This window comes from Cetorhinus maximus, chromosome 2 (genome assembly GCF_964194155.1).
Source record: "Cetorhinus maximus chromosome 2, sCetMax3.hap1.1, whole genome shotgun sequence".
In the NCBI taxonomy this organism is placed as follows: domain Eukaryota; kingdom Metazoa; phylum Chordata; class Chondrichthyes; order Lamniformes; family Cetorhinidae; genus Cetorhinus; species Cetorhinus maximus.
In genome coordinates this window covers 145108032-145132256 of record NC_135880.1, presented here as the reverse complement: position 1 = coordinate 145132256, position 24225 = coordinate 145108032, and positions in this window count along the sequence as shown.

The following is a 24225-nucleotide window of genomic DNA, read 5'->3' as shown; positions in this document are numbered from 1 at the left end:
TTCCCCTTTCATCTTAGATTCCATTGTTCTCAAACACCTCTTTGAATTCAACTTTTCAAAAATATAAAAATCTTTCATGTCTTCCTATTGCCTCTACTTTCAGGTCAAATAAAATTTAATAACCTTCCCTTGTTTACTTCTGAAACCTTTAAGTTGTAAAAGTCCCTTGTCACTTCTAAACTCCTCTTTGAAATTTAACAGCTGAAAAGTCAAGCCTCTACTTATCTCATAATGCAAATTTCAAATCCAGCCTATTTACTTGAAATTCAACTTCACCATAGCCTCTCATTACAAATGCATGCATCGAACAACTTTACCTTTCATCTCTCAGTTCCCACGGACAAGCTGTCTTTACTAACTGTGCCCTAGTGTCATTAATCACATACACACGTGCACAGTTCTTTACAAAATACTACCATATTCCCAAAAATATTTGTAAAAATAGCATCCATCTTCACATTGTATTATTTGACCTTACTGGCCCTGACTTGCCTTTATTCCTAGTGTTTCTTACTCAAATCCAAATAGCTACTTATTTAAAAATAATATGCTTTTCTAATTTACAATTATTTAAAGACATTCCCTAACAGCAGTTTCTTACCAACTAATGAACTTAATGTTTTCCTGTGATGTCACTGTTCTATTTTTTTTAACTCAGCTCCGAAGGTGAGGTTTACACCCAATTCCATTTCTGCTTGGCTGCTGCTGTTCCTGACTTAGAATAATTCCTATGTATGCCACACCTCGTTCCCTGTGCACCTAATGCCCACTTGAGCCGAATTCACTACTCGCTCGGTCTCCGCCTCACTCCAGCGTAGTCGCCTGTCTCCTCACGTCTCCCCCTTACTGAGGCAGGTAATGCTGTAATAGCCTCCCACTAGAGAAGTGCAATCTCCAAAGGGAATGCACCTCAAAGAACTGCAGGCACATTATTCTGGGCTAAAGGCTCTGGAGGGAGGGTCAGGACTCCTGCAAGCACAGCCCCGAGCTGAATCCCTGGCTGCAGCTGCTGCACTTCTTCCTCTGGCCAGACTGGAATTGCTAGAAGGATTCCCATTTTGCCAGTGTTCCCATAGATTTCAGAAAGTTAGCCTGCCCCTGCAAGCACTTCAAAATTAGTAATTTGCTAAAATAGCCACTAGAAACTAGTAAAATGATTTGTGAACCTTTTCAACATTTAGCATTAGCCGTGGCTCATTTGGAAGCACAGTCACCTCTGAATCACAAGGTTCCGGGTTCAAGTCCCACGTCAAAGCTTTAACACAAAAATCAAAGCTGACACTCCAGTGCTGTATTGTGAGAGCATTGCACTGTCAGAGGTGCCATCTTTCAGATGAGACATTAAACCAAGGGCCCATCTGCCTGCTTGGGTAGATGTAAAAGATCCCATGGCAGAATTTTGAGGAAGAGCAGGGGAATTATCCTCGGTTAAATAAAAGCAAAAAACTGCGGATGCTGGAAATCCAAAACAGAAACAAACATAAAAATACCGGGGAAAACTCAGCAGGTCTGATAGCATCTGCAGAGAGGAATGCAGTTAATGTTTCAAGTCTGTATGACTCTTCAACAGAACTAAGGAAAAATAGAAGAGTGGTGAAATATAAGCTGGTTTAAGGGGGGGTGGGACAGGTAGAGCTGGATAGAGGGCCAGTGATAGGTGGAGATTGTGAAAAGATGTCATAGACAAAAGGAAAAAGAGGTGTTGACGGTGGTGATATTAGCTAAGAAATGTGCTAATAGGTGACATTAAGGGTAGAAAGCAGGATGAGCAAGGTACAGATAGCCCTAGTGGGGGTGGGGTGGGGGGAAGGGATTGAAATAGGCTAAAAGGTAGAGATAAAACAATGGATGGAAATGCATTTAAAAATAATGGAAATAGGTGGGAAAAGAAAAATCTATATAAATTATTGGAAAAAAGGGGGATTGGAAAAGGGGTGGGGATGGAGGAGAGAGTTCATGATCTAAAGTTGGACTCAATATTCAGTCCGGAAGGCTGTAAAGTGCCTAGTCGGAAGATGAGGTGCTGTTCCTCCAGTTTGCGTTCAGCTTCACTGGAACATTACAGCAGGCCAAGCACGGACATGTGGGCATGAGAGCAGGGTGGTGTGTTGAAATGGCAAGCGACAGGGAGGTCTGGGTCATGCTTACAGACAGACCGAAGGTGTTCTGCAAAGCAGTCACCCAGTCTGCGTTTGGTCTCTCCAATGTAGAGGAAGCCGCATTGGGAGCAGCGAATGCAGTAGACTAAATTGAGGGAAGTGCAAGTGAAATGCTGCTTCACTTGAAAGGAGTGTTTGGGCCCTTGGATGGTGAGGAGGGGGGAAGTAAAGGGGCAGGTGTTGCACCTTCTGCGGTTGCATGGGAAGGTGCCGTGGGAGGGGTTTGAGGTGTAGGGGGTGATAAAGGAGTGGACCAGAGTGTCCTGGAAGGAAGGATCCCTGCGGAATGCCGCCAGGGGGGGTGAAGAGAAGATGTGTTTGGTGGTGGTATCATGCTGGAGTTGGCGGAAATGGCGGCCACGGAGGCTGGTGGGGTGATAAGTGAGGACAAGGGGGACCCTATCATGGTTCTGGGAGGGAGAGGAAGGTGTGAGGGTGGATGCGCAGGAGATGGGTCGGACATGGTTGAGGGCCCTGTCAATCACCGTGGGTGGAAATCCTCGGTTAAAGAAGGAGGAAGACATGTCAGAGGAACTGTTTTTGAAAGTGGCATCATCAGAACAGATGTGACGGAGGTGAAGGAACTGAGAGAATGGGATGGAGTCCTTACAGGAAGCGGGGTGTGAGGAGCTGTAGTCAAGGTAGCTGTGGGAATTGGTAGGCTTGTAATGAATATTGGTGGACAGTCTATCACCAGAAATTGAGACAGAGAGGTCAAGGAAGGGAAGAGAAGTGTCAGAGATGGACCATGTGAAAATGATGGAGGGATGGAAATTGGAAGCAATATTAATAAATTTTTCCAGGTCCAGACGAGAGAATGAAGCAGCACCGAAGCAGTCATTGATGTACCGGAGAAAGAGTTGTGGGAGGGGGCCGGAGGAGGACTGGAACAAGGAATGTTCCACATACCCCATAAAGAGACAGGCATAAATGGGGCCCATGCGGGTACCCATAGCCACGCCTTTTATTTGGAAGAAGTGAGAGGAGTTTAAGGAGAAATTGTACAGTGAGAGAACAAGTTCAGCTGACGGAGGAGAGTAGTGGTGGATGGGGATTGTTCGGGCCTCTGTCCGAGGAAGAAGCGGAGAGCCCTCAGACCATCCCAGTGGGGGATGGAGGTGTAGAGGGATTGGACGTCCATGGTGAAGAGGAGGCGGTTCGGGCCAGGGAACTGGAAATTGTTAATATGATGTAGGGTGTCAGAGGAATCGCGGATGTAGGTGGGAAGGGACTGGACAAATGGGGAGAGAATGGAGTCAAGATAGCAAGAAATGAGTTACGTGGGGCAGGAACAGGCTGACACGATCGGTCTTCCGGGACAGTCCTGTTTGTGGATTTTGGGTAGGAGGTAGAAGCGGGCCGTCTGAGGTTGGGAGACTATGAGGTTGGAAGCTGTGGAAGGAAGATCTCCAGAGGAGATGAGGTCAGTAACAGTCCTGGAAACAATGGCTTGATGTTCAGTGGTGGGGTCATGGTCCAGGGTGAGGTAGGAGGAAGTGTCTGCGAGTTGACGCTCAGCCTCTGCGAGGTAGAGGTCAGTGCGCCAGACAACAACAGCACCACCCTTGTCAGCAGGTTTGATGACAATGTCAGGGTTGGACCTGAGAGAACTGAGTGCAGCAAGTTCAGAGAGACACAGGTTAGAGTGGGTGAGAGGAGCAGAGAGTCCGTACTTGGCCTGCTGCAATGTTCCAGTGAAGCTCAACGCAAACTGGAGGAACAGCAACTCATCTTCCGACTAAGCACTTTACAGCCTTCCGGACAAAATATTGAGTCCAACAACTTTAGATCATGAACTCTCTCCTCCATCCCCACCCCCTTTCCGATCCCCCTTTTTTCCAATAATTCATATAGATTTTTCTTTTCCCACCTATTTCCATTATTTTTAAATGTATTTCCATCCATTGTTTTATCTCTACCTTTTAGCCTATTTCAATCCCTTCCCCACACCCTACCCCCACTAGGGCTATCTGTACCTTGCTCATCCTGCTTTCTACCCTTAGTGTCACCTATTAGCACATTTCTCAGCTAATATTACCACCGTCAACACCTCTTTTTCCTTTTGTCTATGACATCTTTTGGCAATCTCCACCTATCACTGGCCCTCTATCCAGCTCTACCTGTCCCACCCCCACCCCCCCGCCCCCTTAAACCAGCTAATATTTCACCTCTCTTCTATCTTTCCTTAGTTCTGTTGAAGAGTCATACGGACTCAAAACATTAACTGTATTCCTCTCCGCAGATGTTGTCAGACCTGCTGAATTATCCTCGGTGTCCTGGTCAATATTTATCCTCAATCAGCATCATGAGAAACAGAGTATCTGGTCGTTATAACATTGCTGTTTGTGGAAGTTTGCTGAGCGATTCACTGCCACATTTCTTACATCACAACAGTGACTAAACTTCAAAAAGTGATTCATTGGCTGTAAAGTGCTTTGAGATGTCTAAGGTCATGAAAAGTGTGATATAAATGTAAGTCTTTCTTTTTCTTTCTTTAGCCAAGAGCAATTGATGGTCACTTTAAGTTGTGCTAAAATGGGTGCCTCCTGACCTGTGCCGTATGTGATTTGTGGATGGGTCGAGGAAGTAACTGAAATGGTATTGATCACTTTAGGGCCAAAACTGCATCATCTGACCCCAATTTGGAGATATTAGGCCCACATCTGTTTCTGGCAGGAAGACTGGGCACCTAAATGGAAATTGCTTGGAAATTGGAACAGGCAGATTTGTGGCAATAAGTTGGCTTTTTCTGTAACCTGATTTTTGTCGCTCTATTGTGCCATTCATAGCATGAGAGTAAAGATCAAAAATCTGCAGAGTACAGGTCAGTCTGGACAGTTCCTTAACAAGAACATACAGCAACAAGACTGTTGATTTGTCACTATTACACAGATCAGTTTAAAAATTAAATTCGGGTCATGTAACTGCCACAATTTATAGCCTTTCATCTAAGACGTGCTGCACCAGAATACGAACATACATACATATGAACAAGAAGCAGGAATAGGCCATTCAGCCCCTTGAGCCTGCTCCATCATTTAATAAGATCATGGCTGATCTGATAGTAAACTGAAATCTGCATCCTGCCCATCCCCAATAACCTATCACCCCCTTGCTTACCAAGAATCTTAAAAATATTCAAAGACTCTGCTTCCACCACCTTTTCAGGAAGAGAGTTCCAAAGACTCACCACCCTCTGAGTGAAAAAATTTCACCTCATCTGTTTTAATTGGGCGACCCCTTATTTTTAAATAGTGACCCCTAGTTCTACATTCTCCCACAAAAGGAAACATCCTCTCCACATCCACCCTATCAAGACCCTTCAGGATTTTAAATGTTTCAATCAAGTCGCATCTTACTCTTCTAAACCCCAGTGGATACAATCCTAGGCTGTCCAACCTTTCCTCATAAGACAACCCTATTCCAGGTATTAGTCTGGTAAACCTTCTCTGAACTGCTTCCAACACATTTACATCCTTCCTTAAATAAGGTGACCAATACTGTACACAGTACTCCAAATGTGGTCTCACTAGTGCCCTGTACAACTGAAGCATAACCTCCCTAATTTTGTATTCAATTCCCCCCGCAATAAATGATAACATTCCATTAGCTTTCCTAATTACTTGCTGTACCTGCATACTAACTTTTTGTGAATCTTTCAGCTACGAGAGTTCCTCCTACCATACCTGTTTCTGATCAGTTCCACAAGTTCAGAGTCAACCGTCCATTGATAGTTGCTTATATGAGTAGATAATGTGATCACCCTAGGCTTTGTAATTGCATTCCACACAGAACAGAACAGCAAGTCTTCCAACTGTGCATCCTGTTATGGATTCCTTTTTTTAAAGGACTGTTTGATTGGATTAGTTTAGAAATGGAGTATCCTACTGATTATATTAATGATTAAACACTGCAAAGACTTCAACCTTCCACCTGAATAACTCAAAGGCCAAGGAAGAACACCATGTCCAGTTCTGTGGCTGACCACTCATCCACGACCCAACACCAAAATATCTTGGTATTACTCTTGGCCATACATTGACCTACTAGCCACAACTCCAGAACACCATAGCCAAGGTCAAGATGAGAGTGAATCTCATATGGAAACTGGCGGGTACCACCTGGGGCAGCAGAGCCAACATGCTGTTTCAGTCTCCCTGGCCTGCCCAATACCAGAGTAGTGCTGCTGAACCTAGCTCAGGAGCTGCCACACAAATGTGGTAGATATCCACTGATGAGAAGTAATGAGGATTATTTCTGAGACATTGAGACCAACACAGCTCGAGTGGCTTCCTGTGCTAGCACATATTGAACTTCCTGGTGTCCTCAGGGAAATATCCTCCTCAAAGAACACCACCGGCAACAGCTAACAAAGCACTCCCATTGACACAAGACCTCAAAAAACCCATGTCTGAAATCTTACAGTCCCTACTGGAACACACTCCACACCCTACAACTGACGATAGCCCCATCTCTCAATGGCACACCTCCTGGTTGACCGAAAACATCACCAACCTCAACCTGGTAACTAATCCGAGTGGTGACGTCCTAGGTGTCAACCTTCCACAGAATATCTGGACACCCCGCAGCCACTTGAGGATGGGCAAGGGAAGATGTGGCATCTTGCTTCACAAGTGGAACATGAGAAACAGCTCAAATTGTGATTGTGACCATCCAAGTCTTATCAGACATATAATGACCTCCTGCTTTGAGACCTCCATTCTTGATGGCATCACAATCATTCACAATGCATCAACTGAAGCAGTTGATTGGATTGTTAATCTCGACATTAAACTACTTTCCCTGCTATATGGATTAAAAAAAGGTAATGATTGATTGATTTTGAGATAAAAAGTAAACCCAGATATTGATATCAGTTCCTTGTTAAAATGCATTCCAGATCTGCCACAGCAGTTCGTTGGCAACACACTGGGATTCCTCACTTGTTCACATGAATGTTTTCATCCTTGTGCACTTGCTCATTGTCCCATGAGCAGATGGAATGACACAAATCACACCCCAGTTTCTATTTAAAGAAGGCCAAAAGCAGATTCCCAATGGTGGGATGAAACTACGGTATTAAATTGGCCGTGGATTATCGGCAGATCGAACTTCCCAACTGCAAGCTGCAGGAACCTCTTTTTAATATATTTGCGTATCATGCATGCTCATTAAAAGGCAACCTTGCCAGAATTAAGTGTACCTTTCCATTTAAGTAATCAGCAAATGAACGACGTGTGCCTTCAGAGTCACAAATTTTTAAATGTGGCATGCAACGGGCAAGGTAGTCTTCCTGGTGGATTTGGAGTGAGTAGGAGCTGCATGTCCTTCTTTGGAGAGCTTTGTTCAACTACAGAGGCATTGCTGATTGAGATCAGGCGCCTGTTTCAGGTTCCACTGCCTGGACCACTCAGGTGGAGCGCTGCTGTAGCACCAGAGAGTGTCTCCAAGATCATTGTGACCTGCTGCACCCTACACAATCACACATAGCAAAGGGGTGAGGAATTGGCAGACAGGGAGATGGAGAAGCCAGATGCCTCCTCAGACAAGAAAGAAGGCGAAGAAGCTGATATTCATGAGCGAGTGGATGGTGCAGCTCACCCTGTAGATGCCAGGGTGATGGAGCGACGTGCCAGACAAGCCTGTGACACCCTTATTGCAACAAGATTCTAGCCAGAATGAAACCCCTGCAAGCTTCTTGCACTGGTGGAGAGTGCAGGGGAATGACATGCATCCTCTAAGTGTTGTGTCTCTTCATTCTCAGAGGTGGAGTTGGAGGTGTAGAAGACTGCCTCTTCCTCTTGGTCTTGCTGCAAGGACCTGCAGTGGAGAGCACAAAGAATTAGCTTGCAGTTGGGCCCAATCCTTTTCTCATCACTGTTTCAGCTATAACTCCTGTATGTCCAGTTGTCAACGCCAGACTGGAAGCATCCTCTCTCGAATGATCTTCCCCGGTCTTCCAACACCTCCTCTTCAGCAGGGGTCAATATGCAAATGTCAGGGTCACCCCCACCCATCTTACAGTGCTCCCTGCAGTTATGAGCTCTTTTTCCTGCAGGCAGACAGAAGTATTGAGTGTTATCCCAATAGGTGCATAACCACTTTATGACCATTCATGCCTTTGACAGTTCCTGTGCACTCCCCAGTAAATGTTCCACACACAAACTGTCCTGCAACTGTTACAACTTTGAGAGCATGAAGTGGCTCCCAATGCATTCAGTCCACATGTTCCACCTAATGATGAGGCCTGCAACCCAAACTCCTGCCTGCCATCTCTCTCCACTCGCACATTTATTTTGCTTGATGTCCTTATGTCACTTTGCAGTGACCACACGGTGCCACTTACCCTTGCCGATAGCAGGAGATTGTTCATCCTTATCCTGCACAGGGCCTAAGTTCTTGTATGGAGCCCATAGCCGCTAACCTGCACGTACAATTTCCAGTCAGACCGGTGAGCATCCTGCTGCCGTCCCTGGGTACAGGACCACCCACCATTCCCAGCCTGGAGGGGAACCTGCAGGGAGGCATCACTGAACTGTAGGGCCGCTTGTTGTCTGTGCTTGGTATTTCTCACTTTGGTATGGGGTGTCAGTAGCTCCAGGAATCTAGGTGGCAGATGGAGAGGGGGTGGCAGCAGTTTCAGTTCCCAAAAGCTCCTCAGACAGCAAGAACAATTCTCCTGGCTTGCAGGAAATGAATGCCTGTCCGGGTGCTTTTGAACCCATGAGGCAATAGTGGGGTAAGGACTTACTGCCAATCCCTGCCACATGATTCGCCATATTCCTCAACTGTGGATAGCTAATTGGCTGGCTGCCTGCTGTGAGATCACGCATGGCCAAGGGCACTTCTGGTCATGCCACCGACAACCTCATCACTACCGAAAGACTCCACCCACTGTCTTTAGAACGAGACATTGAATCGAGGCCCCATCTGCCCAGTTGTAAGTAAAACAGAATGCATTAATATAACGGTTATGTTAGTGGACTAAGAATCCAAATAGTGAGAGTTCAAATTCTACCATAGCTGCTGGAGAATGTGAACTTAATTTCAAAAATCTGAAAATAAAAAAAGATTGGTATCAGTAAAAGGGAAATTAAGTAATTAGATTGTCATTAAAAGCCCAACTGGTTTACTAATGACCTTCAGGTGACTTTACTGTTCATTGTTATTAAATGAGATCAGGTGGTTAGATGTTCAGCAGAATCTTTCCTTTGGTGCAAATAGAATTTGCATAACACTTGCATTGAAACAAATGAGAATAAATCAACACTTCTTTAATTTTCTTTATCCAAATTATACTTAGGGGGATTACACTAGTACCACCTACGTTGTATGTGTGGGTGTGTGCATGCGGGTGTACGCTATTTTGTGTACGTGCCTGCCTATATATATGTGTGTGTATATATATATATAGATATATATATATCCACACATTGCATAATGTTGAGCGCTCATAGTTGCTAAAATTGTTTCTTGTGCTTTAAGGTGCTTATGTGGAGAACTCTGAACTCAAGTTGCTCTGTTTCCTGCATGCCTCCCTGATTTTGCTGTGCCCACTGAATGTTGGTTCGTTGATGCTGTCAGATTCCATCTCGTCCTTTTTATTCTTCAGCTGCTATAAGAGCCAATTCTTTGTCCAGAAGCTGAGGCACTGTGTAAGACGCAGATGAACCACATTTGAAAATATGAATGGAGGAACGGTGTGCATTTACCATTGGCTGCAGATGTTTTTAGACTGAGATTTTTGAACTCCATTTCCTTTACTTTAGGAATGCAGCTACAAAGTACATTTCATGTGTATTACAACATACTACATAGTGATATGGATAATCAGCTCAAGGCTGTCAACACTACATGTTGCTTACATTTATAACATTGAACAATGTACAACAACATAATGCACCCAACGTCTCAGTAGATGTGAGGGTCCATCTCTCATTACAATAAAATAAATTTTCTCCACTGGGCAGCAGGTAATTTTTCAACCCTTGGCATTCCTCTTTAATTATCACTTGACTTTAATTGCCTTTTTTAAGATCATCTTGGCAGCATTACATTTCACAGTCCCTCTGGTATGCTAGAACATGCTCGCTCACATAAGCCAATTGCAGTGTTTTGCGGGGGTCCTCACAATTTTCTTTGAAATGTTTATAGTCCACAAAAGATCATAATTTGTTTGTATAACTCAGCTTAGGGGCTATTTTCCACCCTTTCATGAAGTGCTTAGATGATCTTTCAGTAGTTACCATTTCTCTGCTATCATCATTGTATGTCTTACTGCTGGTAATAAGTTATTGTAGGTACAGTATGGCACTGATGGCAAAGTATCTGCCATTCACTATTGGTATATAGTTATCAATAACTTGCTGTAAAACATTTAGCTGTGTAAATAATTAACATTGTGGAAAATTTGTTAATTAACACACATGCAGCATACACAAAAATGAATCGCATATGTGTATGGGAGGAAAGGTTTAACGTACAATTGAGGGAAATGTTCCTGATCTACACCGGCCTCTAGTCCACCAACACCCCTATTTTAAAATTCACAACCCATGTTCAGCTTCTCCCTGTCTTTGTAACCTCTTCCAGCTCTGCATCCCTCTGAGAATTTTGTATTCCTCACCTTCTGTCCTCTTATGCATCCTCAACCCTCTTCACACCACCATTGACAGCTGTGTCTTCAGGCAGTTGGACCCTATGTTCTGGAATTCCCTCCTTACATTCCTCTGCCTCTCTACTTCTCCCCTTCTATAAGATGCTCATTAAAACCTGACACTTTGACCAAACATTTGGTTCCTTATCCTAATGTCTTATTCTTTGGCTCAGTGTCAATTTTTGTCTGATTATATTCCTGTGAAGCATCTTGAAACATTTTACTATGTTAAAGAAGCTATATAAATGTGGGTTGTTAAGTACATGCAGACTACACCTGTGTAAGGCTTGTTCCTACTGCCATCTGCTGAACATTTAATGTTAATATCCCTACCCACATTGAGCCCAGTTTATCATGACAATTTACCTCAGGTTCAGTTGAGGTTTAACACAATTCGGGCTACTTACTGTAGCCATTGGGCCAAACTAATTTTATTTGTCCAGGCAGATTCCTTTATTTGTTTTTTTTGGAGGAGCGGAGGAGAGCAGTAGACCAGAGATTTTGTATCCTCTTCAAGCTCTATTCTCAAAATATTGGCATACCCAATTTTTCAGCCTTTGATCAAATTGTCAAAACTGGATGTTGCTAGTATTTATCCCACCTACATACATCTATTTGTTTGCCGTCTAAGTTAATTTTTTTTAACCAAAGCCAGCTAACCTTTGATTTGCATGAGAGCCAAAATGTTCTTCTATGTTGGCATTTAACACTATGTCTAGCTATTAACTGCATGGTGACGACTTCGCCGTTAACATTTGTAAATGTGAGTTTTGGAGGTTTGGAAAGTGCCACATTGAAACCTACAAAAGGTGACCAGGTTTTTTTTAGTTTCATCATCAGTAAACATTTCCTCTATTTTCTAGAGATAGCATACTTTAGTGAGAAAACTTAAATCAAATTTATAGACAGAATACATATATATAAATATTAGGCTACTGGAGGCATTCGTGACACTGAGGATTAAAAGATTATTTGAAATTATCCAGTAGCACTGCTATACAAACAAAAATGCTCTCAATCATTGAGTAATAATTTATTTTCCCAATTACTGTGCAGTAAAGGTTATACTAGGCTACCTTAGAGATATACAACATATTCTACAAATAAAGTATAATGTCTGTGGTATTTGCTGAATATATACACACAAATCTTGTTTATCCCTCAGACCTCAAAGTGTCACAAACATATTTGCAAAATTTGTCTGATTCAGCACATAGATCAGATTATTAATTTTAACACAACCTACCAGGCATTTAGATCAGACGGTCAATTTACACCCCACCTCCAATTAATGAGCCACTGACTTCAATTGGATCAAAAACCAAGCAGGGTGCAAAATCAGACCTCTGAGCCAAAGGTAAAAACCCATTGTCTCAGTTAAAATCAGGTTCCTGCTGTGCCCCAGTTAGACTTTATCCTTTAAAAAAATAGGCCAGGATTAAACGGAACATCACTTTAGCAAAAGAGAGCTTCCTCCAGAAACACCCTCCTACTTATTATAAAATATAATGTGTGTGCCATGTCTCAATGCTTCTATCATTGTAAAAATGGATCCTGTAACTTAGTTTGAGCAGAATTATGGAAAATTCATTAGTATCTAAATGGAATTTCTCCTATGTTTTAGAAAATTTTCTCCTTTCTCTTCAGATCTCCCTTGCCTGTATACTACATCCTGCTCATCTTTGCTTCAAAGAATGAACAAGAAGCCATCCTGAGAAGACAGCAATTGGCTTCAGCTGATGTTGCTCTGTAATTCAGTTGCAAAGTGGCAAAAACAAACTAAACTGATTTTCCTGCTGGATTTTGTTTCTAGAGAAATAGTTTGCCTTTGTTTGCCTCAAGAAATATTTGAGGCTGAACACAATTTTTTTCTCGACATACTGACATTTATTACACTTCAATAATTAATTGTGCAAATCCTGTTGAGATGGTTTAACATGAAAGACTTGCATTTGTATAGTGCCTTTCACAACCTTGGAACATCCCGAAATGTTTTACAAATAAATGCTTATGAAGTGTAGTCACTGTTGTAACGTAGAAAACACAGCAGCCAATTTGCCCACAGAAAAGACACCTCCCTCCAAAGAGAAATGAGATAGGTATAAGCAAGGACACCAGGGAGAACAATCTTGTCCTTCTCAAAATAGTGCCATGAGATCTTCTACATACCCTTGAAGGGGCAGATGGTTCAACATCTCATCCAAAAGTTGGCATCTCTGACTGCGTCAGTCCGGATTATGTACTCCAATCTCTGGAAATTATGAAATGACTATCTAAAATAGTTACAAATTATGAAACACATATTTTCATGTCTTCCAGCTTACTTATTGAAAAGGTTTTAAAAATCATTGGGTAAGTGCTCCACCTGATGGTCAGTTCAAGAAGTGGCACAATTTACCCAATGAGGATAAAAGTGAAGGTTGCTGCTCAAGTCGATGTTGTTTGTTTGAAGCAGGGAAAAATTAACACTGAAGCATGAGGAAGGACCTACAGGTTTTAGTAATCACTTCACTGATAGTGCTTATTGCTAATTACTGATAGTGTAATTTTAATTAGTTGATATTTTGTTAATAGTTCATGTTGTGATTGTTTAATTCTTTTTATGACACGTTTTTATATATTTTCTCTCCTGCTCTGTATGTTCTTCAGCACTGTTTCCCAAACTGAAAGCTTGTAACAAGCTGCTAACAAAACAGGAGAAATCAATTGTCTAACTCTCTTAATATTCCTTCCTCCTTCTGAATGAAGATCAAGAACTCCCTACAAAGAGTGAGTTGAAAAAGACGACTTGCATTTATATTGTGTTCACAATCACCGGACATCTCAAAGTGCTTTACAGCCAATGAAATACTTTTGAAGTGTAGTCACAGTTGCAATGTAGGAAACATAGCAGCTGAATTGTATGCAGCAAACTATCCGAACAGCAATGTGATAACAACCAAATAATATGTTCTTGTTATGCTGAGAAAGAAACGTTGGCCAGGACACCAGGGAGAATTCCCATGCTCTTCTTGAAGTAGTGCTATGGGATCTTTTACATTCAGCCAAGCAAGCAGATGGGGCCTCCGTTTAACATCTCATCTGAAAGATGGCACTTCCAACAGTACAGTACTGCACTAGAGTGTCAGCCGTAATTTTTGTATTCAAGCCCTGAGGAGTGGGACTTGAATCTGGAACCTGGTGACTCAGAGACTGACTTCCAAACAGAGAACTTGCTGGGGAAAAAGAGATTCATGCTGTGCAATTAAACTTGCAGTACGCAGACCTGACCACAGCTTCTCCCCACCACTCGGAAAATCCATACCAAGTCACTATTGAAGTCACTGGTCTGAATTTTCACGCCTCCGTCCAAGTCAGGATGGAGGCAGAATAGCAGTTGAGACTCGGTTCCAGGATTCCTGCCCCTATTCCAGTTCCCAACAATTATCTCAGGCGCAGGATAAAACTGCAGGTAGCAAGCGCACCCACAGCACAACTGCCTTTACTGGTTCCATTACAAGGGATGGTAATTTCAAATCCCACACAATTTTGATGGAGTTAGGCCCATTTTGTTAAGAGATGTGGTTGACGGCACCCTAGAGGAGTTGTAAACTATGGCGGAAACCCTAGTCTCGGGTCGGAAATGAAAAAAAAGTCAAAATTCACTTTGAAAAACACTGCCCCTCTAACCGTCTCATAAAGCTGTCAAGCATAAGCAGTGAAAGCCCCTTTGAGGGAATCTTCAATCCACTTGATGCCTCTTAATCTCATCCAAATAAACATACAGGCATTACTAAACCATCAAAGAAAGGCCAGATTATGACAAGCTAATGAAGATGCCAATCACACAAAGCTAGCAATCCCCTTTACAATTGAGTGAACAGACCCCTGCTGAACCGAGTCTGTTAACGGACTCAGTTCAGCAGTGGTTGCAAAGGGACTGTTTGCTTTGTGCGATTGACATCCTTATTACCATGTAATAACCTGATTTTACTTTCAACAGGTATTTTAATGTCTGTTTATTTGGACAAGAGGTTTAAAATGGACTGACAGCTTCCTCAATGGGACTTTCGTTGTCATTGAGAGAAAGTAAAAGGGATAATGATTTTTAAAAGGAACGTTGAAGGCTATTTTTAAAAAAACTCATAAGCATTTCAAAGACATTTCAGTGCAATTATATGGCTCATTGTGTACCTAGTGCACACTGGGTGAGTGAGCATAGGGGTTATGATGGGGCATGGGAGGCTTGGAGTGGTCAGGTGGAAGGGGGTGTAGGTTTGAGGGCCTGACATTCCTCATAACTGGGCTGATGTACCCCTAATATTAGGCGAACTTTCTAACCTACCGACTTTGCCATCTGCCCACCTCCTTTCTTGCCTCAGGCCTGCCTCTGGAGGTGGGAGGCCCATCTTCAGCCTATGCCTATCTCCCCAAGAAATTGGGGCAGATATGCTCTTCCAGGAGGAAGATGGATTAGCGGGGCCGAGAAAATTCCCGATACCTGTCTCCTTGACAAAAATCCAGCCCGCTATTACCAACTCTGGGCACGCACGACATGAGAGGAAAAGTGTCATAGCCTTGGAGATGCTTCAGAGATTTATTAGAATGGTGTAGGGATGAGGGACTTCAGTTATGAGAGAGGCTGCAGAAGCTGTGGTTGTTCTCTTTCGAGCACAGGTTAAAAAGAGATTTGATAGAGATGTTCAAAATTATTAACAGTTTTGATTGTTTCTCCTTACTCTGTTCTCAGTGGCAACGGGCACCAGGGAACCAGAGTGTACAGATATAAGGTGATTGGCAAAAGAACCAAAGGCAACATGAGGGAATTGTTTTGACAGCAAGCTGTAATATAGAGTAAATTGCCTGAAAGAGTGGTGGAAACAGGGAAGGTGGTGGTATAGTGGTAATGTCACTGAACTGGTAATCCAGAGGCCCAGGCTAATGTTCTGGGGACATGGATTCAAAACCCACCATGACAGCTGGTATAATTTGAATTCAATAAAATCTGAAATTGAAAGCTAGTCTCAGTAACAGCGACCATGAAACTATCATCAATTGTCAGAAAAGTCTATCTGGCTCATTAATGCCCTTTAGCGAAGGAAATCTGCCATCCTACATGTGACTCCAGACCCACAGCATTGTGGTCAACTCTCAACTGCCCTCTGAAATGGCCCTGCAAGCCACTCAGTTCAAGGGCAATCAGGGGTGGGCAACAAATGCTGGCCTTGGCAATCATGAAAGAGTAAACAAAAGTTAAGCAGATCCAGTAGGAACATTTAAAAGAGAATTGGCTAGATACTTGGGAGGAAAAAATTACAGGAGACCAAAAATGTGCAGCGGAGTGGGATTAACTGGACAGCTCTACCTAAGAGCTGGCGCAGACACAATGGTTTCCTTCTATGCTATGAAATTCTATGAAAATGACAATTTGCATTTATATGGTGATTTTGATCTAGAAAGTATCCAATGAATTAAAACCAATTATGCACAGGTAGCACTATTTAACTCAAAAGTTGGCTTCTTTAATAGATTTTTAAAAACCCATTCTTTGTTAAAAAGATACCCTGAACTCTGCAGCCATCTTCTTTTGTGAATGAAAGACATGCAATTCAGATCTGAATTTCTAACGGTTATGGCCCATTTGTACAATAATATATTTAAAACCATTTAAGGTTTGCGTCTGGTGTCAAAAATGAGCAATATCATTTCAAAATTATTTGCCAGCAGTAATTTCTTCTAAATTACATGCACATCATTCAACAAGAGAAATCTTCCAATTAAAATGGAACAGTTGGGAAAAGGAAAGAATTGGTTAGAAAAAAAGGGCATTATTTAAAATTCATGCAGACAATTTCATTCGCGGAAGTTATGCTGACCCAACACTGACCTGAAGGATTTCATCTCTCAACAAGGTGGAACTTTTATTTTCAGACACCTTTTGACAGCATACGTGACGCTTTCATTATAGCTAAATACGTCTTTTCAATTCAAAAACTTTGAAATCCATTCAAAAAATCAATGGGTATAAAACGAAAGTTATTGTATGTAGCCAAGTTCCTACTTTACTTCAGGGAATTAATTATTTTCCAACCCCTGAATGATAACATAATTCAAAAAAAATAAGGTCTTTTAGTTGCATCTATAGAAACATAGCTCATTGTATACAAATAAATATCATCTTTAATAGCCATTAGGTCTCCAGAGTTCTTTAAACCTTTCAAGAATTTGTTAAAACTTGATAGTCATTGCACCATATAGTGGGGTACTGAGTCATACAGATCCCAGCCTACCTTGTTCAAAAAAACTGAAAGGTAAACTTAGAATGAACTTTATAATACGAACTGAAATTGCAGTAAAATAGCAGAAGTGGTACATGATTGTGTGCATAACAAATTGTTCCCAAATAGAACCTGAGAGGGTGATGCCTTGCTTAGTTGAAAAGCAAGAGGAAAGTGCAGTGATGGAAGTGCATCCACCAGAGGGCAGTAGTGCTCCCAAAGACATGGAACAGCTTAAAGGAAAACCTATTCCCAAAGCAAAAGAGAAAGCACGGAACAGTAACAATGGATGGCAGGGAGGCACAGGTGAAGCCCACATTGAAGCCTCCACTATCCAACTGACCAGCAGGGAAAGTCCAACAAGATTGGACCCTGTGCTTACTCATAATGCAGAATCATGAAGCAACCTGACAGGGCTGCGCACTGCTTTTAAAACACACACATCACTGCAAACTGCATCACTGTAGCCTTACCTGGTAAGGATGTGGGAGAGACCCCTTCCATAAGGCAATCACCCTATAATCCGGGTACAGAAAGGCTGGCCCAAGTTCGGGAAAGAGTTACCTGCCTGTTGCAGTGCCAGCCCATAGCGCCTAGCGACAGCAACTGGAACATCCCAATTGTGCTCACACCTGAGCTGGACACTGAACCGGAATCCCTGAAAGAGGCAAAATTTCCGTTAAAAAACCCCCAATCTCTTGGCACTCAGCCTGCTCACAGTGCCTGGGCTTGTACAACTGAATCCACAAGTTACCAAGGTAGACAGGGAAGTACTAAGCTGGACAAGAGCAGCTCAGCCCTCTGATCAAAAGACCTTGTAATTACAGAGTTAGAAACCCAGAATTACCCTACAGATAGCCTAGAGCAGCTTAACCATTACTAACCTGCTGAATGCTAAGCACCCTGTAAAACCCCAGACCCTTTAGAGAAACATAATTAGTATTTAGAAAGGCAGCGAGTTCTGAAAACAATGGGCAGAATCGTCCCAGATTTGCACTAAGGGTGGGAAAAATGATGTTTTGCCTGCCAGCCGTATTGTCCCAAGCTCGCCGTATTAATTATGCAATACTGGGATACACTGTTTCAATGGCAGACGGGCTCAGATTTGCCTGCTACGTCATCACCTCGCCACTTCATCACACCTGACACCACATTTGAAGTACATCTGCGCTCTGTGCTGGATTCCAGCCCAGGACTGCAGCAAAGAAGGCATAGCCCCTAAAGGCAAGAAGACTGCAGCCCTCGTGCGCCTTTTGGATGCCGTGGAGTCCTGCTGTGATGTCCTCTACCCCCGCTCTGGCTGCAGGAGGTCCAGCAACATTACCACTTTGGCTTGGTAGGCGATGGCAGTGGTGATCAGCGCCAATGCTGCACAGGAAAAGCTGGCCATCCAATGCAGGTAGAGGATGAATGATCCCATCTGTGCAGCCAGGGTATGGCAACCATCTCATCACTCTAAAGTTACATTCAAGCCCATCACACATTCACTGGCATCTCACTCACTGACAGTTCAAGGGACATCACCACCCATTCTTTCTCACATACCCTCACATGTACATCTGGCCTCATCTCCTCCGGAGACTACATCCTCAGCCCTCCCCATCTTGAGACCACTTGCACAGATCAACATGTGCTCCCCCGCACACCCTGGGTTACCCCCCTCCCACAGAACAGCCCTCGTCCTGTAGCCTCTTCCCTTGCCTGAGACCACTTCTCCTTCCCCAAGCAAGCCCTTGCCCTGCAGCCATTGAAAAGCCACCCACATATGGCTGATCTGGTAGGTAGAGACCTGCCTGTGAGCCCCCCCTTAAAAGTGATGTGGTTCTGTCTGTGAAGCCTGGTGCTGATGACTGTGATTGTTGACCGAAGCAAGGTAGGCAAGCAAATCTTGAAGTCCCGAGCTAAGTGCAGCCCTCCAAACGCACACTTTATATGTGCTGTTGTGAAACACGTCAGCGTGTTTTCATGCCGACGTGGGCACACAGTCCAGCAGGGGGTTGTTGGGGGGGGAGGTTCGATTCCGGCAGGTTAGCCTAATAATGATATGCAGGTGTATTACAATGAAGTTCCTGATGTCCGATGGTGGGAAAGGTGTCCCGCCAGGTGAGTGGACATCGCAAACTGGTTTCACACCATCGTGAAACTGATTGTGCCATATTGACTGCTCATGCCACCTAACGCCCAACAGCGGGCGCAGAAAATCCGGGCCAATGGCTAACAGAGAAAAATTGAGAACTCTAGCCCCGAGTAGGCTTCCCCATGAAGGCCGATTTTGAACGCCCCAGGTCACCCTAAACACTGGCAACCTCACAGGAGAGGGCAGTCTCCTTGCTGAAGCCCCCCCCTGTGTTTAAGCTTCAGCAATGCAGCAAGGAACTGCCATTGCCCCTGCCAGCTGTGTGTTTGACTTTCTAGTGAGAATCAGAATAACTGCATATCTCTTTACTGCCTGTTTATCTTTCACAAGACCACACCAAAAAAAAAAGAAATATTACTTCTATTTCACTGAGGCCAGGAGGACTGTGACAGAACAGAAACTAACATTGTATGTTTTTTCAAATATATCCTAATTGCTATTTCTTATTTTCAAACTGGAGTTATTGGCTGAACAAAGACCACTAAGATGTTTGACCCTCTGTCTGAGAGTTCTCATCTGTAAATCTCCAGAACAAGAGTTCATTTCTCAGCTCAGGAACATCACACACCTCGTTATGTCTAAGGAGCCACCCCGGGACGGCACAGCCCAACTTCAAGGGGAGCTACCGGAAGGCCATTTGCTTTTTTTTTGCAAAAATATACTTTATTCATAAAATATCTTCAATCACATTCCAAACCATTTCAAAAACAACATTACAAGGGTACAATCCAGGTTAAACTTTTACAAAATGTATCACCAGGTGCATCAGTACAAACAATATTACAATCATTTACAGCCTTTCATTTTGATCTGTACAGCCCGAGGGGCTCTAAACAGTTCCCAGTCTCTCGGTGCGCTGTGGTAGAAAGGTCTTAGACAGCGACCCTTCCCCATTGCGCCTTTGCGGCAGCTGCCCCAAGCTTTAGTGCGTCCCTCAGCACGTAGTCCTGGACTTTGGATTGTGCCAGTCCGCAACAATCGGTCGGGGACAACTCTTTGCGCTGGAAGACCAACAAGTTTCGGGCAGACCAAAGCGCGTCTTTCACCGAGTTGATGATCCTCCAGCTGCAGTTGATGTTTGTCTCGGTGTGTGTCCCTGGGAACAGCCCGTAGAGCACAGAGTCCTGTGTCACAGAACTGCTCGGGATGAACCTCGACAGCAACCACTGCATCTCTCTCCAGACTTTCTTTGCAAAGGCACAATCCACAAGGAGGTGAACAACGGTCTCTTCCCCACCACAGCCACCTCGAGGGCAATGTGCAGAGGGGGTGAGCCTCCTGGCGTGTAGGAAGGATCTGACGGGGAGGGCCTTTCTCACCACCAGCCAAGCTACGTCTTGGTGCTTGTTGGAAAGTTCTGGCGATGAGGCATTCTGCCAAATGACTTTGACAGTCTGCTCGGGGAAACATCCCACAGGGTCCACCCTCTCCTTTTCCCTCAGGGCCTCTAGGACGTTACGTGCTGACCACTGCCTGATGGACTTGTGGTCAAAGGTGTTTTTCCACCAGGGACAGGTGGTACGGCACGGTCCAACTACTTGGAGCGTTCCGCCGCAGCGTGGCCAGACCCATCCTTCGCAACACCGGGGACAGGTAGAACCTCAGCACGTAGTGACACTTGGTGTTTGCGTACTGAGGGTCTACGCACCGCTTGATGCAGCCACACACAAAGGTGGCCATCAGTATGAGGGCGATGTTGGGCACGTTTTTTCCCCCTTTATCTAGAGGCTTGTACATCGCGTCCCTGCGGACACGATCCATTTTCGACCTCCAGATAAAGCGGAAGATGGCTCGAGTGATCGCCATCGCGCAGGAGTCTGGAATGGGCCAGACCTGCGCCACGTACAGCAACAGCGAGAGTACCTCACACCTGATGACCAGGTTCTGGAGCGTCGCTCCCACATGCCCAGTTTCCTTTTCACCATAGCCACTCGCTCCTTCCAGTTTCTAACGCATGCCCCGGTCCCTCCGAACCATATCCCCAGCACCTTCAGGCCGTCAGCCCTGACAGTGAAGGGGACAAAGGATCGGTCAGCCCAGTTCCCAAAGAACATGGCCTCGCTCTTCCCACGATTTACCTTGGCTCCCGAGGCCAGTTCGAACTGGTCGCAGATGTGCATCAGTCTGCGCACCGACAGCGGATCCGAGCAGAAGACGGCGACGTCGTCCATGTACAGGGAGGCTTTTACCTGAGTGCCTCCACTGCCTGGGATCGTCACTCCTCTTATGCCCGGATCCTTCCTGATGGACTCGGCAAAGGGTTCTATGCAACACACGAAAAGGACAGGCGAGAGAGGACAGCCCTGCCTGACTCCAGATTTAATCGGAAAGCTATCTGTTTCCCACCCATTGATTGAGACTGCGCTACTGATGTTAGTGTAGAGCAGTTGGATCCAATTTCGAATTCCCTCCCCAAACCCCATTTTGGAGAGCACATCCCCCATGTAGGTGTGCGATATTCTGTCAAAGGCCTTCTCCTGATCCAAGCTGATGAGGCAGGTATCCACACCCCTGTCCTGTACATAGGCAATCGTATCCCTGAGCAGCGCCAGGCTGTCAGAGATCTTCCTGCCTGGCACAGAGCAGGTCTGGTCAGGGTGAATCACCAATTCCAGAGCGGATTTGACCCGATTGGCGATGACCTTGGACAGAATCTTATAGTCCACATTCAACAGTGAAATGGGTCGCCAATTTCTAATTTCCTCCCTTTCCCCCTTGTGCTTGTAGATGAGGGTGATGATGCCTTTCCTCATGGATTCTGACATACTACCGGCCAGGAGCATACTCTCGTACACTCCTAGCAGGTCTGGGCCGATCAAGTCCCACAGAGCCGAATACAACTCCGCCGGCAAGCCGTCGCTTCCGGGGGTTTTACTCTTCTCGAAGGACTCGAGGGCCTTAGTCAGTTTATCAGGAGTTAGCGGTTTGTCCAGGCTCTCCCGCGTACTGTGGTCTAAGACCTCCGTGATAGAGGACAGGAAGGACTGGGAGGCCGTGCTGTCCGTGGGCTTCACGTCATACAATCCGGCATAAAAGGATTTGCTGATCCTCAGAATGTCGGACCGTGATGACTTTACTGAGCCGTCTTCTTCCTTCAGGCTGCTGATCACAGAGCGCTCTCTGTGTACCTTTTGGAAGAAGAAACGTGAGCACGTCTCATCCTGCTCCACGGAGCGGACTCTGGAACGGAAGATGATCTTGGAGGCCTCCGAGGCAAAGTGCGAGGCTTGCTGGCCCTTCACCTCTTGGAGCTCCTCCTTGACATCGACCCCCATCGACTGCAGCCGGAGCAGATTCTGCATCTTTTTCTGGAGTCGGGACATTTCCCTCTGTTCCTTTCTAGCTTTCTGGGTGCCTTTGAGGATGAAAAACCTCTTGATGCTTCCCTTGGTCGCTTCCCACCAGTGTGTCAGGGACTCAAAGAGGGGTTTCACGGTTCTCCAACCTTTGTAATCCCTCTTGAGCTCCTCAATGTTCTCTGGGGTCAGCAGTTGCACATTTAGCTTCCATGCCCCCCTGCCCACCCTCAGGTCCTTCTCCAAGTGGCAGTCCGCCAGTAGGAGGCAGTGGTCAGAGAAGAACACCGGCTTGACCTCGGTGGATCTGACTGTGAATGCACGGGACACAAACAGGAAGTCTATCCTGGAACGAATGGACCCGTCTGGCCGCGACCAGGTGTATCTACGCTGCGCTCCGTCTGCAGGGTTGCTGAAGACGTCGTGCAGCTTGGCATCCTTAACTGTTTCCATCAGGGATCTGGACGTAGCGTCCAATCTGCTGCCGGCCCTGCCGGATCGTCCAGCCGCATCGATGATGCAGTTGAAGTCACCGCCCAGAATGACCGGCCTGGAGGTCGCCAGCAGCAGTGGGAGCTGCTGAAAAACCTCCAGCCGCTCAGCCCCTTGTGCCGGGCCATACACGTTAATTAACCGGAGTGGAGCGTTCTTGTACATTACGTCTGCTACGAGGAGTCGCCCGCCCACCACCTCCTTGACCTCGGAGACGGTGAAGTTGCCTCCCCGCAGCAGAATACCCAGGCCGGAGGAACGAGAGTCGTTTCCGCCCGACCAGATCGATGGCCCGTGGGACCACCATCGTGACCATTGCCTGTAGGAGCTGAGGTGCGGTATCGCACACTCCTGCAGAAACAACAGGTCAGCTTTGACCTTGGCTAGGTAGTCCAAGGTCGCAACACATCGCGTAGTAGATTTAATGCTACGCACATTTATGGATACAATCTTTAAACCCATTTTAAAGCATTTATTCTCCTACCAAACCCACTGTCTCTGAGAGTCCCAGACCTTTAGTCTGCTCCTTCATACCCGTAGTGAGCTCAAATTCCTTCACTTTGGATGGGCTGAGGTAGATCTCCTTGGCCGTGTTCTGCTCCGGTGGCATCTGGAGGTTCACGTAGAGAGTGGGTTTTGAGATGACCTTTGCTGGAGAAGCTTCTCCAAAACTCACCCCCTCTGGGGTGTTGCTGTTCCCAGCTTCCTGGAGCTGGGGTGCGATGATTGCCTCACTGCTCCCAGATTCCAGGGGCTGTGGTGCACTGGCCTCCTCAGGTTGCAGGCAAAGTTGGGGTGCGCTGGTCTCCTTGTTGTCTCCAATTTTCTGGAGCTCGGGTGTCTCGTCCTCCAACGCCCTGGAGCTTTGCCGCCTCTTCTGTCGGTGCCGCCCTGGCACTTCATCATCCGAAGAGCTGCTGCCCTTGTCATCCGTGTCGGATGGGAGACGCCTCTTGCCGCTTCTCTGGGAAACGCCTTTGCTTCTTCTTCGCTCCCTCTTACTTTTCTTGTTCTTCACCGTCCGCCACTCCCCCTGCTGCTTTTCCACTGCTGCCTCCTCCTCCATTGATTCGCTGTCCTGAGGACTGGGAGGTACAGGGGGTAGTGCTGCTGATTGGCTCTCTGTTGCCTCAATCTCTTTCTCCACCTTGTCTCTCTCTGTGTCCTCCTTTGTCCCGTTGAGCTCCCTGGGGGCCTTGGTGGTTGGAGTGACACGAAACATTTCTTC